Raw genomic sequence first — 6,000 nt, 5'->3', positions numbered from 1 at the left:
ATGTCTTTGGAGATTCTCAATTATCCAGGTCATAGTTATTCTATTTGTTTGGATTATTTATTTGCTCATTATTTCTTTTCAATACTTTCCAAATCATCGAGCTATTGGAGATTTACAATCATAACCAAAAATACATCAAAGTTAAAAAGTCCTAATACAAGTTCCTAATAAAATATTAATGTAAATAATTTTAAATAATGTACTACTGGAAAATATCAACTCTCTGGAGCTCTCTGGAATAGATTTAGTCCAGTCTGGTCTCCAAAGGAAGATTATTCTGTAAAATAGTGTCACCAGAAGAAAATATAGTCCTTGTTAACAACTATAATTGGGAATGATAATTAAGCAAAGTGGTCACTAAATGAAACTGTATCTGGGATTATGAGTAGTGAAAGCAGAAAATGCAAGCTTTGATTGTACAGTTACTTTTTTATCACCATCATAATTACAAAAAAATCACTTTATGTAATTAAGACAAGGCAATCCCTAAAAGAGGATAATCTCTACCACTTCTAAGCTCCCATATACCTCGTTTTTTGTAATTCAGAAACCCTTAACGTATTCAATGAAACAGGTAAACTATATGGGCTATTTCTATGTCAGGAATCAGTTCAGCGAATACCTAGGAAACTACCACATTGGACCTGGAAACCTATTGGAAGCCAGTGAGGTACTTTCAATGAGGGTGACGTGACTGAAGTGCTCTCACTTGCTAGCATACAGGAAACTTCCTTTTTATCAATTGCAGTCTCTGCGGGGTATTCAAAGATAAGCCAGTGTAGAACATGTTTTGAATGTGGCAGAAGAAATATTCATGAAAAGAAGTTAAATGCATATCCTGACTCCACAAAATTGTTTTTAAAGAATGTCAGTGAGGTCTTTGATGCAAAACAGTTACATGAATTTCTTGGCCTGAAAGTTTATTTTATTTATTTTATTTTATTTGTCAAACATGTATGAGAAAACAGGTATAAGTATTAACATGGACATGAACACAGGAAATGAGTACGAATAAATGGGGCCAGACAATGCCAATGTGTAAGACAGAGCATTTGTTGGTTGAGATTTGAAGTTGTCAATTGTTTGATCATTCTGACACATAGTCAAGGTCATTTTGTAGGGCAGCAGTATTGTCAGTGGTGTTAAATAGCTTTATGTCATCAGTGAAGAGGATGCAGCTGCTTATAATATGATCGCAAAGGTCATTTATGTAAATTAGAAAGAGAGTGGGTCCTAAAACGCTGCCTTGGGGGCCACCGTTGTTAACTGGTGCAGGATTTAACAGTAACAGGAAGGGACCTTGGAGGTCACCTAGTCCAACCCCCTGCTCACCCAGGAGACCTGTACTAGGGATTCGAACCACCGAACTACTGACTTTCTGATCAACAAGCTCAGTATCTTAGCCACTGAGCCACCTAGTCAAAGGCACTCCTTACTTTGACTACTTGTTGCCTGTTTGACAGGAATGCAGCTATCCAGAAATGCCATAAGAGCTTAGTTTTAACAGTAGTTTGCCGTGTACCACTGAATCAAAAGCTTTGCAGAAGTCTATGTAAATTGCATCTATTGCTTTACCCTGGTCGAATTGTGTAGTCCAAATGTTTCTGCAGTGTAGGAGCTGCAGATTACAGGAAATTTTTTTCCTGAAACCAAACTGTTTGTTAGAGAGTAGGTTGTTTGTCTCTAAGTGGAGGGTAATGGATTGGTTTATAATTGATTACATGACTTTGCAGGAATCAATTATAAACTCCTTTTATTATATTATAAATTAAAAATTCCTCTAATGCATTGATATTGCCATGTTTGGGAAAGTTGATGCAATTATGCAGATAGTTTCTTTCTACCTGAGCACTATGGTTAAAATCAAGGTAGAAACGGGCATCCATAGAAGGTAAAATATGTTCTTCATGATGCAAAATGTATGTCACTCTGCTCCTTACATACTTTCATAGAGCATTGTTAAAGGGCAGGGCTTCCTCATCCCACACATTTCATCATTTTAGTGTCATGGCGGTTAGAAATATTTGCTTATGTCTAGAAAGTGAGGTTTTTTTGTATTGAAAATAGCAATACATTTCAATTGCCATGCTCTGTACATTCCAACCATAGTCAACAATGCTTCCTGCGGATCTGAGCAAAAAATGAAAGAAACTAAGTAATGGAATCAACTAAGCCCATTTTGAAGAATGAGAAAAATGTGCAAAATTAAACTTCATTTTCAGAACTGAACTAATTTGAACATTGCAAGCGTCTTTGCTTTTTTTCCTGCTTTTGATACTTTCAAAGAAATGTATGATTGTCATAATATATTTGTATGCCCCTCAGATTGGAGCAGCCTATAGGTAACATAAATAAAATAAAAGTAACAGTATAGTATTCAAATTCAACAACATACTGTATGTAGTCATATTTTTAAAATTACAACATGAACTAATATGGAAAAAAACTATCACTTTAAAGAGACAATTTTGAAAGCAATGTATTTTGGATGGACAAAAATATTAACTGAAGGATGGAATAGCTGTTAAAAAAACTATTACCAGCAATTTGTTAGATCTGAAGAGTTGAAAAAGCCAATTAATATTTCTGCCCCCCCAAGGGCTGGAGTTTCTTTGAAGGTTAATTATTGTATTGTATTTGCAGTTAAGGATTTGGTGGTGGTTGTTTTTGGTTTTTGGATAAGGTTTATAGAGATTACTTTGAAGCTGGTCTACTGAAATCTAATTATCAAACAATAATGTTACTTTATTAATATGCTTCTATATAGATCATTAGCAGCACCTTGTGAAAATAACATGACCTTGTTCCTCCACACAGTACATTCCTAACTTGCACTAAAGAAGAAACTTAATTTGCTGAAATAATTTTGTCATTATGGTAGGGGATGTTTTACCTTTGATTAAATTTGCAATTGGAATTTCAACCAAATGTTTTTGAATAGACTCTCAAAATCATTGCATTGTCATCTTGTTAGAAAACTAAAACTCTTTATGCTTTTTTTTTTTTAAATGGGTTTGGTGTTTAAAATTGTTCTTTCTTTTTTTCTCTCTTTTCTACATAGGGTCAACCTGGTCCTCAAGTAAGTATCATCTTATGTTATTATTGTTAGTGAAAGAGAATGGAAAACAAAATAATGTAGAAAACTAGCACACGGGTATCAAACTCACCATGTCACGTTGCCGTCACGTAATGTATTGTGATAATTTTTCCCTTCGCAGAGCTGGATGGGCGTGGCCTGCATGTGATGCATCGGCCCGCTAGCTGCCAGTTTGACACCCCTGCAATTTCAAACTCTTTTTGAAAGATCCCATATCATTTTCTTTCCCCAACAGGTACAGTACGGGGGTGGGTTGCTATCAGTTTGTCCTGGTTTGGGTGAATGAATGTCGCCAGACATCATCAAAGACACTCTGCGCATGCACAGAAGTGCCATGCGCTCGCAAAGTGAGGGAGCGCACCCACACGCTCCCAATAGCAAACTGGTAGTGCCGGGATTTGAATCAGTAGTATGTGCATACATTGGAGTGCACTGGAATTCCATCTTCCCAACCATTTTCCCTATATTTATAGAATTTTAGGATTACCTACAGTTGCTTTTGTCTTTCTATTGTTTTCAATCATAAAATCCAACTAGGATAATTATTACAAAACCATGGAGCAGACAAATAAGCTCAATTGGGCTACATTTAGATTGCTGTTAACTGGCACAATAATAACATGACACAGTAAGCCATATTTATTTTCCAGAAGGAACAAATGGGCCCCCATATGTTTTGAATTCTATCAGCTGCTTGATGAGATAATACTTTTAAGAATGTATTGCTAAATGATAAATGCCTCTGAACTATGGTTTAAAACAATGTCACCTAACTTTGAACTAAGATAAAGTACCTTAACAAATGTATTACTAGAGCTGGTTTTCATTAACTGCTTATTAATCATATGTTAATAATGCTGCCATAAACCAGGAAACCTTTAGTTATTTAAGATAAAATTGGCCACTTTGATTAATTATTTGAAAGCATGAGAGTGATGTCTGCTTTATTTAAGAATAGCACAAGCCTAGGTCTTAATTAAATAAATGTGATCTCATCTGAAAGAGAACATATTTGAGGACATTCAAGAAAGGTGCAGAATTTGTAAAGCTTTTAGTAGAAAAACAGAACAGAGGAAGAAGTGATCACACCATACTGTTAAAAATTATTCATATAAGGTGTGACTTGTGATGATAACTGTACTGTTGAAACATGGCTATGGCTACTTCAGCTGCTTCACCAGCCTTGAGAATAAAATCATATATGAACATTTATTATGACGTGTAAGTTCCATTGTACTCAGTAACAAAGCTTGGTTAGTAACAAAGTAACAAAGGGAAAATGTTAGTACAGAATCAAAGGATCCTGAATTCAATTTTTTTAAATGTTGATATTTAAGTATCTGACCTTTTCTGATTTTTTTTAGCAATATGTTTTCTATTAAATATCTTTCTTTGTATAAAAAATTTCTTCTTGATTATATTCTTGGGGTTAAGCCATTTCACATTATTAGTGGGCAAAAGTTTGTGTTCTCTGGTTTATATTATGAGGTAGTTGAATGGAGAAACTTTATATAAACAACAACAAAAAGGAACTACAGTGTGTTAAATTAGTGCCAGAGCAAGGAATTCTGCAATTCTTCCAGTTTTCATTTAATTTTATGAAAGATAATGATCTTTTAAAACATTTCCAAGAGAACTTCTGATAAGCACTTAGAAGTGGAATGTATTCTTACACTTATATAGTTATGATATATTAATACCTTATCCTTCATTGTGAAATCATCTGTCCAATAGTTGAGATAACCATTGGTCTGTAGCCTCCTGGTTTTTCATATTTCCCAGGAGAAACCCTTATGAGAGAACTTCTCCTTTAGACATTTCAGTATTGATCTTTATACCAGTATGAAGGGATAATATTGCACTTGAGAATTTGTTGGGAGTTTTTACCTATGCTGAAAAATTCTGGGAAATCAACTATCTGATTTCTCTGTCCAAAATGTAGAGCAGAATTTTCGAAAGACATTTTGAATGGCTAAGTCAGTTTTAGGCATTTTCTCCTTTTCCTCTCTTTTCCTCTGCAAGTACTCCTTCCCAGAATTTCTGACATAATGAAGCCTTGGTACTGATATCAATCCCTTCCAACCAATCCTTTTCTTCTTAGAGCTTCCCTATAAGAAGCTAAATAAGGGACGTGGTAGCTCAGTGGTTAAGATGCTGAGCTTGTCTATCGAAAGGTTGGCAGTTTAGCGGTTCGAATCCATAGTGCCGCATGACGGGGTGAGCTCCCGTTACTTGTCCCAGCTTCTGTCAACCTAGCAGTTCGAAAGCACATAAAAAATGCAAGTAGAAAAATAGGGACCACCTTTGGTGGGAAGGTAACAGCATTCCGTGCACCTTTGGTGTTTAGTCATCCTGGTCACATGACCACGGAGACGTCTTCGGACAGCGCTGGCTCTTCGGCTTTGAAACAGAGATGAGCACCACCCCCTTGAATCGGGAACGACTAGCACATAGGTGTGAGGGGAACCTTCACCTTTACCTTATAAGAAGCTAAATTGAACTGTGCTCTTAGCTCCTTATCATCAAAGCAAGTATTAACTGTTATCTTTGGCTGCTTATGTGGATATATGAAGACAAAGCAAGATACTATAACTATGACATATTGGCTCATTTTAGAACTAATACTAAAGCTTTTATTCTAACACTAAGGAAGTTCTTATTTATCAAATCACTTTCTAATTTGCAATCATTTTGTCTCTTATATACGAGATTCTGCTGTTACTCTCAGTACTTTTTTTTTTAGATAGGTTAAGCCAACAAATATTGTTTGCTGCAAGATGTTCCAGTAATGGCCATGGTTAAAATGGCTTTAAATTTGGTTATCCAATCAAATTTATCCATATGTTGACACTGATCACTATGCTAAATCAGACATTATATGTTGCTCAATATTTATCTAAATA

General features: G+C 35.3%; 1 protein-coding gene across 1 annotated transcript in view; it reads left to right on the top strand.

The window, feature by feature from the left end:
* The first annotated feature begins 3,065 nt into the window (after nt 1–3,065).
* COL25A1 (collagen type XXV alpha 1 chain) overlaps nt 3,066–6,000 on the top strand; it is a 112,686-nt gene continuing 109,751 nt past the window's right edge. Inside the window, exon 1 of the mRNA XM_087875551.1 lies at nt 3,066–3,079. The gene's annotated coding sequence lies outside the window, so the exon portion shown is untranslated. The remainder of the gene's footprint in view (nt 3,080–6,000) is intronic.

The sequence above is a fragment of the Pantherophis guttatus genome, chromosome 8 (genome assembly GCF_059756535.1).
Source record: "Pantherophis guttatus breed Tessera chromosome 8, ASM5975653v1, whole genome shotgun sequence".
In the NCBI taxonomy this organism is placed as follows: Eukaryota; Metazoa; Chordata; class Lepidosauria; order Squamata; family Colubridae; genus Pantherophis; species Pantherophis guttatus.
The sequence above is the reverse complement of the archived record's forward strand: the minus strand, read 5'-3'. Positions and strand labels throughout refer to the sequence as shown.